We start from the raw sequence: 13,342 nt of genomic DNA, 5'->3' as shown, positions 1-13,342 counted from the left end.
AACTGAATACCAAATACATCACTGTTTATATTTGAACTGACCATTAATGCAGAGCAACTTGTTAACTACACAAGCTTAGACTAAACAGATCTAAAATGACGAAATTGCTACAAGGTTCTCATAGCCTGCTAGGATTGGAGTCAACGCGCCCTAAATTTTCTTAATAAGTAATAAGACCATCATAATAGAAGAGATATTTACAATTCTTTTTATACCGCAAAGGAAGATTACAGATAACCTATGATCATTGTTGATTCTTTAGGAGCTTCGAAATGACATATATACAAGCCTTCAGGCAAAATTAATTAATTATCCCTTTTTAACAACAAGAGCTGATTAATTTCTTGTAATTGTTTGCTACTGATTCCGCAGTTTTAGCCGTCTTTAACCTAATTGATTTTAAATAAAACCGAACGTTCTCGCTTGGGACTTTCAAAAGTATATATAATATATTTTTTAATAGCCCCAATGAGGCAGGGCAAAATCATTTTTCTTAATGAAGGGGAGGCTTAATTGGAAAAGCGTTACAAAGCTTAAAGGAATGGTCCTCAAAGCCGGCGTCCATATCAAGAAAATGTTTTGAATTTGTGCATCGAAATTGGGTTATTTATAACCTCGTTTCTCGACCGCAATTGACAATTGTTTTCATTTAGCCAGCTGTTTATACCAATATCGCAAGTTGACACAGGGCTTAGGCAGTGTTATACACAGATCGTTAGGCTAAGACAGTGTCAAACTTAATCCTGCCACTTGCCGCTGTCAAATTAAATTCCATTCAAATTGGCTATCCCTTGATGTTATAGTTAACACATTCTCTGTGGCAGCTAAAGCCATAGATCATTATTCCTTTTTTTTCTTTTAAGCATTGGTAACCGTAAACAAATTATCATGCACTGTAGCCGTTTAACATTGTTAGCGTTTTGACGGACGAATGCTTCGATTACGCACCGTATACGCTTCCAGGCTTGTTTTACTGAAGTGCTAGCAAATGGACAGAGTTGCTTACAGCAAATTTTGCGCTCAAGTTAAATGTATTTCTTTACTTGAAGCACGAGAATTTGTTCTTAAAAAATCTTAATTTGATCTTTAGTTTTAAATTATTTGAAAAGGATTGTTTACAGAAGACAGGCGGCCCGTAAAGTCCAACGTTCCGAAAGCAGTAGTTTCTGACGAATTTTATAATTACAGTGTTCAGCCAACCTGTCTGCCGAACATCCAAGATGTTACTGGCTTTCGCTCTCAATTGTTTCCAATGTGGTTACTGCCGTATGAGGAACCGATCCTCGAGGTTTACGGTGGTACATATAACCACTGATAGCAGATCCCCGTCTGCTTAGATACATGCTGACAGAAGAACCCCGTCGGCTGGCACCCACAGTTTGTTCCAAGTAGACTCGATTAAAAAGTCGCCTGAATGCCCGTCTGTATGTGCGGTTCATGCACGTGTATATGATGGGATTCAAACAAGAATTTAAGTATTCCATCCACTTGAACATGTTGTAAACCTCGATGGGATATGTGAATTTCGGGTCGTTCGCATGGCCCACAACTATCACGAAGAATGGAAGCCAGCAGATAACGAAAGCGCCAATGACAACTAAGATGGTCTTGGCTGCCTTCATCTCGTTGGCATGTTCTTTTCCTCCAGCAGTCCCGATTCTCTGCACTTGGATCTTTACAACGATAAAGATTACAGCGTACATTAGGATTACAAGTGACAAGGGTAGAAAGAAGCTGACAGTGGACACAAAATGCTGAAAGCTGCGGCCAGGCCAATTGGCCAGTCTCGAACAGGCGATGGCAGTAGAATACAACCAAATCAAAAGAATAGCAACCAAGGCCCGCTTGGAAGTCAGAAGTTTTGGATACTTGAAGGGTGTCACGATTGCCAGCATTCGGTCCACACTGACTGCTGTAAGATTCATTATGGAGGCAGTGCCACAAAAAAATATCGATGCACGCCCAAAACAAGAGGAAGTCCTTTGAAAACGGCCACATTGTATTGTTTAGCTGAACTATGAGCCAGAACGGCATCGCCAGCAGGGCAACCAAGATATCTGCCACACTCAAACTAACAATAAAGTAGTTACAGATCGTCCTGAGGTTTGGAAAACTGTAGAAACTGATGCAGACTAGGGCATTTCCGAAGAGTGTCACCAAGATCAAAATGGCGACGAAAACGGCAGCGACGATGCTCTGTGGGGTAGGATTTATGCCCGTCGGTGGAGCATTTGTCATATTTCCTGCTTCAGACATATTGAGTACCTTCCACCGATGACTTTAATGCGCCTGTGTGTACAAGAAACGAAACAAAAGCCCAACGTCAACATGATCTGCATAACTGAATAAATACAAACATCTACTACATCAAATGGGGACTGAGAACAATGGGGCGGTATCTCAGTGCACAATGCTTAATAAAGTTTCCATATGGACACAGAAGTCATACAACTGTGCTGTGACAGGTCGAAAGGGATTTGGTACACTCGTTATCTCATAATAGGCAATCTACATTGAATTCATCTTTATTTCGATCAGCTGTGGGAATAATTTGAAGGTCAACAAGTCCTTACGCCGTCGACGGAGCTACAATCGGTTGTCGGAAGCGATAATATAATTTACACCTTTCGTTTGATTACCGAACTTAAACTGCTAAATCAATTGAAGTTAACCCTTTAAACTTATTATCGAACGGACAGACAAAATTAAAATGCTTGAGCTCTTTGTTCTAAAAGTTAATCCACTAAGGACTGAAAGACCCTTAAATGCAACAAAGCTTTGGATGTAATAACAAGATAAATTTGGATTTAATATGATAATTACACTGAAGAAATGGTTTCAGACGTCATATTATCTCTTTGAGGTTAATTTGAAAACTGATTTACATTTTAGTTACACTCGACCACAACCGTTGCTTTTTCCAAGTTCAGACAAAAAAGGCGCCAGTCTTCTCAAATAGTTTCCTTCAGATCTCAGTTGATCCATTGATAATCCCAAAAAAAACCACTGGGAGTAAACTGAATTTTTATGTGAAGGCCGCACTATTCAGTTCAGAAATATTTACACGAGCAAAAAAACGTGTTTGCGAAGAAACTATTCAAATATTTCTTTACGGTTGCGCCGAAACGTACACATACTGTCTTGCTTCTTATTTCTAAAATATTAACCAGCTTTAGGTAAAATCTGTTTTGTTTTACGGCGTGTGCTTACCCAAAACTATGAACATCTTTGAAATTAGAGAGATTTTGAGATTTTGAATCTCTTAGCATTATTGCCACACGAGCAGCCATGGGTTGCTATATGGCTTACAGATCGAAAGGTAAACGTTGAATGTTTACATTCCGGCTCGTAATTTTAATTTTTGTGACAGTCGAAGACAAAGAAAATGTAAACAAAAAAAATAAAAAATAAAAAGGAAGCAGGCAAAGAAAGGGAAGAAATTTCACAAGCTGCCGAGAATAGTACAAGGAGAAGAAAATGGCGATTAATGTATATTTCAAAATACCCCAGAAAAAAATCTTTTAATTCATCATAACACTTGTTAAAGATGAAAGAAAGAGCCGAGTTTTTCTTTGTGAAGACAAGCTTTTCCTTTTTGTCTTTCAGTTGGTGCCCAGCATTGTGTCTTATTAGACTTTACTCCTAAACTCCCAAGTTAAACCATGGGACCTCCAGGCACACATGCTGTGGGCGTTATTAGAAAATAGATAAGAAAAGTATGAGAATTCCACAAAATGCATTATATGAGATAAAAATAGGAACTATTTTGGCAATTAATAATTGCTTTCGCGGGGTATTACTGACCGTACTCGGTATGATCATAGGGCAACTGTAAATTGTCTTTTCTGCTAGGAAGAGAAAGCACAGGAAATCGCTTTCATAAATGACAGCTACAAGGCCAACAGCAACTAATGACCTATAGAACTGAGGAAAAGCATAGCAAGTAGCCTGAAGTAGTCGTGTTTTTCGAATTTCTAGCTCTTTGAATACATCCGTCGCCCATATGTTCCCGTATGACCCTTATCTTTGACTATTTCGTAATACTACTCACAGCATGTACTTGGCCCGCCTTTGGCTCCGTTGAGGCATAGCCTGCGATGCTGTATCGGTCTCCAGAATGGCATTGACGCAAAACTTTCAAATCATTCGCGAAAAAGCCAAGATAAGAACTAAAAACAAATATTTTATGGCCTGACATGTCTGCAAGAACCACAGAAAGCGTTTTAGCAGACATTGTTTATTTTGATTTTCGTTCGTCCCTTCTAGCAATCCCGAATAGCTTCGTGGTTTAATTTCTCTTCGGCTCCTGATTTTATGTATGAATGCTAAAGTGGTCAAAACTGATAGAGGATTTTTGCCGAAAAAAATGTTTATTTTTATAATAAAACAACGGAAACAAGCTGCAAAAAACCTTCATTTCGAATACGAAATACTTGTGAGAAAACAAATACTTTGACAGAAAAAAACTAATCCAGTCGCTTTTATGTAAATTACCGTAATAACATTACTTACAATAGCTCAAAACCCTGATCATTGATATGGCCGGAAATTATTCACTGAGAGATCTCTTTGGTGAAATTATATATTACGGCTTTTAACAGCATTAATCTGAATCTCTTTACAATTGTGATTATTCCTCTCCTGTACATTAAGAGATCGATTTGCTATGATTTGATAAGCATGAGTAAATGAACAGATGCGAAAAATTACAAGTCAAGTTTTGGAGACACCGTTAATCAATTCGTTTCGAGGTTTCACGAAACAATTTTTTCTAATTTTTTTCTAGAAACGGATAGTTGTCTTGCCAATTTTTCTCCGCAATCAGAACGAAACTTGATGCCACTTTTCTGCAGTGGCTGTAGAGTTAAATATCATCATTTCTTCTCTGGCCGACATGAGTGTTCTCGAGTACAAATTGTAACAATAATTTTAAACTCCTTGTTAAAATAATGGAAAACTAGGAATTACTTACGTACCGATGGCTTGGGAGTTGCCAATTTCTCCACTTTCGTTAGGCAAAGTTTTTTTTAAAAAAAAAAGGCGATTTACTAAAACCTTCGGCGGTGTTTAGATTTGAAGCAGATTTGGTCGAATACTACTGATTTGACGTAGCGAAGGTTTAATCTGCGTGGTAATCTGTAACTGCTGTTTTTCTCGTGGCACTGCCAACGTTTTTATGAGCGATTCCCTGCAGTGAGTCCCACTAGCTAGGAAAGTCGACTCCACAATCATTGGTCATTACACATACAACAAACGGGGAACTCGACTACAAACCTTTTATAAATAAATGATTATTTGCTATGACGTAGAAATCTATGGAAATTTAGACTAAATCAATAAATTTCATTTCCATCACTTAGTTTAGCACACAAGAATTGTTTGCACTCCGAAATGGTCAATTAATCTACTCATCTTTCCAAACCTTTTCACTGTAGTTACAAAGGAAAAGGTATTAAAGGGGAAACGCTTCTCGAAATGATGGTAAACACAATTTATTTTTTTTGACCCACGACACCCGAAAGTAATTGCTTGGTAAACTTAATCCTGTGAATTTATTAGAAAGCAACAAGAAACAGGATGCTTTGAAATTGGCAAAAAAAACTAAGGTGAGATACAAAAAACGAGAGTAATTTCAAAAAGTAATAAACTAAAATTAAAAATGAAAATGCTCTTGACTATACATGGCTACAATAGATGTAAACTAAATAGTATTTCATTGTACAGTGTGAGGCAAACCGCAATTAATTTTGTCTGTCTTAATTTCAGGAAGCCCACTTCTGATTGTGAATTTCTTTACATATACGAACCTTGAGATATTTTTGGGATTGCACGCAAGTGTTTCAGTCTTGCGGCTTCCGTGACATAAAATTTTCGCGGTGAACTGATTAAACAAGCAGATATTGCGAAGCTTTTAAGCTTTTAGAGATTAACTGTCTGGAGGCCACGCCTTTTACACATAACAAAAAAATAAGCTTTGTATTTTCGCGGTTGATTTTCTCTTACGCGCGCATAACAAGTAAACAGGTGATGATAGCACTTGTTTTCACCAAACAACGATGTTTTCACCACACAGTGATAATCCTTCTGTGGCCGCGGTTCAAGACTCCACTTTAATTACAACCTAAAGAGTGTGTCTCAGGTTTAATTTAGTTAAAAGGAAGACATGAGGCGATTAATGAATAAGTGTAAATATTGCGGTTTAATTTTGGTTTGTGGTTTGAAGATTTTTCTGGATCGGTTTGAATTTTTTAAAACTAGGTTAATTAATCGGAACCGGTTGAATTTTTTAGCTATTTTTATTCATTCAATCTGTGTCAACAGTCCTACCATCACTGATGCAGAAGTAATTTTCACTGAATTTTTTTAACTGTGGGGAAAAACGAAAAGTTGTGAAGACCGAAAATTCGCTGCGGCTACCTCTTATGTCGCTTATAAATAATTTAAATGTGCACACTCATAGCTCCTATATTTCCATCCGCTTTATAATTAATCCTTTATGGGACCGTTTACCATTTACACATGTTTAGATATAGGTGGAACAGCGAGAAAAGAAAAAAAAAACATAAATAGAAGTTCTACATACTAATGCAGGATTATATTTGGTAGCCGGATGAGCGAGACTCGAAAACGAAAGACTTCGGTGCTTTACAGCTTAAATATTCACAGACTTACATTGTCATCCGCTTGATAATTAATCCTTAACAAAAAAGTTCCCATTAGACATATATCGAAAAGTGACCCAAAAATAAACATAAAGGGTAATATTATGCCACCAATTTTTTACACGAATTTTGGTCGATAGGTAGCTAAGCTCGAAACTAATGGCTGCCTTTTGCTTCAGTTTTTCATAATCATGCTATCATGCAGTTAGTTGCCATCTTAGCGTCCCCATTTTGTCAGTTTTAATTAAGAATTGAATTAAGCAACGACAGTAGGCGTGTATTAGTTAGCAGTGTCACTAAGAAGTCCTGCCCTGACCTGTATATGGTAGATGTGTAAATCTTCGTCTTTGTCTTCTTTGTTCTTCCCCAGCGGCTTTCGACTTGATTTTTTTTGGCGGTGGCGCAAACTAGGGACGGTTAACAATCTTCAATCTGCAGGATAAAGGAAACTTAATTCATTTTCGATCAAAAACAACAAAGCAGAAACGTGTTTAGTTGCGCTTCAAAGAAAAACAAAACCAAACCGACTTTTTTTCAGTCCAGTCAGCAAACAGTCGAAGTGTCATAAACAGAAAATTAATTGAAGACTTAAAGTCGAAACTCGCAACTTCAAGTTTCGTCAGTATAGAAAGTGCGTCAGTGCTTCACTCACCACTTTTGATACTTCCTTTTTGAAAGAATGACGATTCTGGCAAATTACCAAGAGGGACCGACTATAAATGTTCTTTATATCATAAACATTATATGGTCATTACTAAGCACCGTTAGAGGCAGATGGCATTTTCTATAAACAGACATCAAACATATTCTTTAAAAGCTCCTATGCGGCGGCGCAGTCGAGCAGAACAAAGTGCAGAAAACAGTAGGTTTAATTAGAAAGTGCAAATTGTTTAAAGATAGTCTAATGATGCTATAGTCGTGAAGAGATAAAAATATAGCTGAATTAATGATAAAGTTTAATTTCACGATTGCATCTCTCTGTTTAGCTACCCAGTAATATGTTGCAAAGCTACACATCGGAAGGCCTTTTATTAAGAAAATAACAAATAATTATTTCTGATATGGCATAAAACTGAAACGAGTAAAACGACGCATAAATATTAATTGTTATGATTTGTCGTTTTTAAAAAATGAAGAGTTGTAAAAAAAAAGCATTTCACATATTTTTCTGCAAAAGAATACAACAGATAATGGTGATCCATTATCAAAGTATGGTTATACAACTATTGACAGAAAAAGCAAATTACAGCCATCCCATCAAAACAACCAAGCACCAGAGTGTTAACTTAATGGACATAATCTAAAATAAAAATTATTCCTTGCCGGAAATCCGCCGACCAAACCGGAATGAAAAAAAGGCTTCAAATTTTCTGAAAATATGACTTTCTCTGAGTACGGAAGTAGCTGACGTTTACGTTAAATAAATGCATTTTGAAACTTTTCCAAATGTGAACAGTGAACTCTAATTTTTTGATGTGACAAATCGTTGCCATTTGCGGCATTCGTTTACTTAACAGATTAAGGTAGGTGGCCTCAGCATAATTTCAAAGCAATTATCAGGCTTAGCGAAAACCATGTATTTTTAATCCATTAGACGCCTCTACCATTAAGAGGTCTAAGATGACTAACGAGGCTCTCTGCAATAGATATCAACAGGATCGTTTTCATCACCTGCTCTTTAAAAATCGTCGATTTTCCTAGCAGTCGTTTTTTTTTGTTTCGGATGCTTCACACGAACACGGGAGTTGTTTGCTTTTGATTGTTAACTTACGTGCGCAAATAAAATCTCTTGTAGAGCCATTTAGTGTCGTTTTCAAAGAAGCGTGTCAAGTCGATCATGAATGTCCTCAGGGTCACCTTTAATGATTGAATACGAAAACCAGGCATAATAATTAGCGGTATTCGTTTGAGTCATCCCTCTAGACCGCGGTATCGCCAAAGTTTCTCGCTTTAACAGCAAGCAATCGTATAAACAAAATACCTGTTCGAACTGAATATGCTAGTTTTGATCAATGCACCTGTATTATGTCGGGTACCTTTGTCAATTTGCTGATAACCTGAAAATGTTCTCGGAAAAATACACCAAATTACTACTCTAGCATTAATCATGATCCTAAAAAAACTTGATTTTCACGAAACCATAAAGAGCTGAAAGACAGAAAGGGATGATAATCATGTTTTTAATGGTCTGCCAGATTGACAAACGTAGCAGATTGGGCAAAAGTTCGGAATAAAAGGTACGGGAATGGCGCAGGGATGAGAGCGCTCGCCTCCCACCAATGTGGCCCGGGTTCGATTCCGGCTATAGGTGCCATACGTGGGTTGAGTTTGTTGTTGGTTCACGTCTTGCTCCGAGGGTTTTCTTCAACTCCGGATTTCTTTCCTCATTAAAAGCAATGAAAACCTGCTAGGGCTTATGTGGCTTCCTCTCTAAATATTGTGATTTATTGATTTTTTTTCCGGTTTTCTTCGTTTGTTTGTTTTGTCCGTTTGTTCGCCATCGATTCGACTCAGGCCAACCTAAACCACTCTCTTCCTGTAAATATGCACAGGCAACGAAATGTTATACACTTATTCAAGGAGTGGCACTATAGCCTGGTTTTTATTATCGACGCTAGCACAAGCGCAAGCATAAGTAGTTTGTACCAAGTGAAAACGAATGTCGACATAAGCATAAGAACAAGTTACTAGTTAACAAGGCTCAAATGCTCAGACGCGGGGGAATCTGGAACGAGTTTTTTAATTGGGCAGACACGGCCAGACGTCGTAAACTTCCTTGTGCTTATGCGATGTTTCGTTTTCACATGGCATAACGCGAACGAAAGTACAGACGCAAGCACAAGAAAAGGAAAAATTTTGATCCTTGCGCTTATGCTTATGCTTGCGTCGAGGCGCGGTTTCATGGTGAAATAAGAGCTGTTATGCTTGCGCTTGTGCTTGCGTCGCTAGTGAAAACCAGGTTTATGTCTTAAATTCGCTGCAGCAAGGTTATTGAGTAAACTGTCTCGTCATCAACAGATGCCTTGATCAGTACATGCGCCCTATGATTGGTCCGTAGTTTGTAAAGGCAACGATAGACCAATCATAACTCATATTGACCAGACATTCTGGTGCCGACTGTTCCTTGATTCAATGTTTCTGGGGTGGCGAATAGAAACAAGCAACAGCAAAAGCAACAAGTGTACGTACGAAAAAAAAAAAAACAAGGAAAAGCATACTTCAGTTTGTTAAGGCAGCAAGTTGCCCTACTCAGTTTGCACTGTGCGAAGAATTAAATGTTTTTAAGCGATGACGTCAGGAAATTGCTTATTGTCATCGCACCATGGGCTCTTTTACTCAGTTAGGGCGATCGAACAGAAATCAAGTTTAACTTAACAAGAAATCGCCGCGTAGAATACAAAAGCAAAATACTCCCGTGCAGTCAGAATGGAACACTACAATGTATAAAAGAAAGATACTTATTATATAATGTGGCATACATTAGATTTAGTAGACAGAAATTTCTAATTCTTATAATACAGGGCCGCTGTAATCAAGCAGAAACAAGAGACCGTTTGACCTTTCTCGCAGCTTAAAAGCTGACTCCCGCGTATCGCGCGTTAGCCTGCGTAACAGGCGCCGTAGTTTCGAGCGCGCGTATGGGAAACGCGAAAGTCGCGAGGGGGCCACGCGAGGAAAAATTCGACGATTTTTTCTCGCGCGGCCTCCCCCTTAAAAACGCGCTTAAAACTACATAGACGCCTGCAACGCAGGCTAATCGCGCGTATGTCGTTTATCGGATGTCACACACTACAATATAACGCAATCTACTGTGTCTACGAAGACAATGTATTATTAATTTTGTATCCTTGGCCTGTGAATTAATAACTACTGTATTTATTTGAATTCCATATGATCCTAGCTATGCTATTTAGACAATCACCAACATTGCTTCTTAGATTTAAAAAAAGGACACTGCAATTGGATAACAGTTTTTATCACGCACAAGGTGTCAGCTACTTTTATTTACGTTGAGTTTTTGACAATTTTCCTCAAAATTATGTTAGACCCTTTGTGAAACGTCATCTCTTCTACATGCACTGCATGCCGTTTATTTCTTTTTGTGATTCCATTTTGTCATGACTTTTTTTTTTTGAAAATCGGACGGAAGAGATTTACAGCAGAGCAGCAAGTGAAACGGCTCTAAAATGACCTAAAAATAAATTAAAAGTAAAAATCACAAAACAGAATTTAACTGTTTCATCAGCTGTCGTTAAAAGAGAGTTACGCAACTTTTACATAACATCCGACGTGAATGCATGTCTTGCATCGATGAATTTCCACTAAAATCAATTTAGAAAATTATTCATGGTCATTACAGGAAAAAAAAAAGACAAAAAAAACATCTCGACGAAAAATAGAGCTCTTAACCTCTCTTATTCGAAATCTCAACTTTTATGTGGCATTGATTAGTGTTGTTTGTTCTTTTCATATATATATTAATGAGCTTTTAGAAGCTTGAACTTGTGTGCTAGCGAATTAACCGTGCATAAAAAATGCAATTAAATACCAAGATTCAGCGCACTCCTCCAGGTTAATTGCTCCTTCACCACGTGTCTGAATAAACCTGCATTCTGATTGGCTACTTTGCAATCTACTGGTTAGACAATTGCGCTTGAATTTTCCTTATTTTTACGTTATATTTGTCAACAGAAATGGACAATTTTGACATGGTTTTTCTCAAGCTTAGCATCGGTGAACAACCCAGTAAAAATTTCATAAACAGAACGCGAGAAAACAGACCATGAAAAAGATAACAAGTTCATTGCATGCTGAAAGCGAACTAGATTAGTAAATCTACTGTTTTCTATACACCCCTACTGGCTATAAAGCCGCTGTGATATCTCCTCGTCGATTTTATCGCGCTATTTCCATTTTATGACCGTGAAAAAGATTCTATGGAGGCTATTTTTATGGTTCCTTGGCTGACGGTATTAACAGAATGATGGGGTGATCAAAAAATTGATTTCTTGGTCAAACGTAAAAATATGCATACATGATAATTATTTTCAGTTATGTTTGACAAAGACATAAATTTGAACTGAATAGAAATTTCAAGTAAATACTTAATGCTTACCGAGTGGCCTTTAGTTCCGATTAGCTTGTGACATGATTTAGACCGTCTTGAAAAGGAAAATTACACTTCACTCTTAATGCCGTTTAACTGGACTTTTCATGTCCGAGACTTCGTTTGTTGCCGTTGTTTTACCACAGGTCTGAGTGTTTTGAGGTTTGTGGGACAAGTGGTTTTGTGGTGATCTGCACTGATCTCGCTTAAACACGTGACTCAAGCGTGCCCACTCGCACTCTATCCCTTCATCAAAACCGCACGTCCAACGTCCAACAAAATAAATATTTTGCACACATTATCACCGGTGATCTTATCCTTCACCAATTCTCTATTATGAAGATTTTACTTTCCTATTCATTGCTACGTAAACACTAATGCTTAGTTTCAAGGTAAGTTTGTAATAAATATTTCAATCTTTGTCATACGTAGACGCGCGATTCTCGCATCAGTTCAAGAGACTGAATTGAGGAGATGTGAGTAATGTATTCCAATCAGGTCTAATACAGCTGCTTAAATATTAATATGTCCACATGTCTTGTATATTTTTAGTTTTTCTACATGTTTGAATGCATTTTTACTTTATAGGTGATCATAGGTCTTTAAACATCAACACTTAAATATCATTTACCGATGCTGATAGCACTTCAATTTGAAAATTCTTATTTTGGGATGGTGAAACATGAATCGCTGAAAAAATAAATGTGAATTAAATGAAACGACGAATTTTGCGAATAATAGAGGACTGACAGAACAAAGCTGTTAGCTGGATGTTTGTTCACAGATTGAAGAAATCCACCTCAAGGCAAATACCTTGGGGGATGCAAATGTTTCGGCTTTCTTTAAACGTGATGCGAGTGGAACGAGACCGGCCAAGAAAGCTTTTAAGAAACGTTTTCTCGTTAAGGCTTGTTTAGACAGGCGTTTAGAGCTTGAAGCAACTTCAAGGACGATTCTAATCTGAAAACATTAAACAAAACGTAGCCACAAAGATCAGAAAGGTCTTTTCAATACATGCGTCAGACGCCTTATCTATTATAGAACAGATCTTTTTTCCTGAGTTATACAACTCAGACATGAAAACTATCCAAAGGATGAATAAATTCTATAATTATTTCTCCTAAAAATAGTGGCCGATGACGCATGTTAAAATAATGAAAAGAAAACATCCCCCTCACGGGACACTATCTTGGCCGATGTACCCCCATTTTCTCAAATGCATAGCAGTAAGCAAAAAGAGTTTATATTTCAGATGAGGAATATATATATAGATTCTCGGAGAAGCATGCAGAAAAAAAATAACAGAAAAAAACAAATGACTAGTATGATACTTAACATAAAGTATTGATTTGTAAGAAGAAATAAATGAGCAATTTTAATATAAGAGCATCAAATTAGATAACGTTCACGAACGTAACGCAAACGAACTGAACGAAAATTGGGTGGTAACCGTGTACCAAAGCCCAGTTCCACCGCGCCATGGGCACGGAAGAAAATGGTCATTTCTAGACGAACAACTTCAAGTCTGCTGTCTAGTGCAAATAAATGGAAATAACCTCCGTTTCCTAATGTA

General features: G+C 37.5%; 1 pseudogene across 1 annotated transcript; it reads right to left on the bottom strand.

The window, feature by feature from the left end:
• Positions 1-9: 9 nt before the first annotated feature.
• On the bottom strand, positions 10-7,284 carry LOC144643261 (alpha-1A adrenergic receptor-like; annotated as a pseudogene). Its single transcript, XR_013568879.1, has 2 exons — positions 6,979-7,284; positions 10-2,289 (listed from the first exon to the last, which is right to left on the bottom strand). The product of XR_013568879.1 is annotated as an alpha-1A adrenergic receptor-like (transcript).
• Between the last annotated feature and the right edge of the window lie 6,058 nt (positions 7,285-13,342).

This window comes from Oculina patagonica, chromosome 2 (genome assembly GCF_052425735.1).
Source record: "Oculina patagonica isolate OP01 chromosome 2, crgOcupat, whole genome shotgun sequence".
In the NCBI taxonomy this organism is placed as follows: domain Eukaryota; kingdom Metazoa; phylum Cnidaria; class Anthozoa; order Scleractinia; family Oculinidae; genus Oculina; species Oculina patagonica.
Note: the sequence above shows the minus strand (reverse complement) of the source record. Positions and strands in the feature narration are given on the sequence as shown.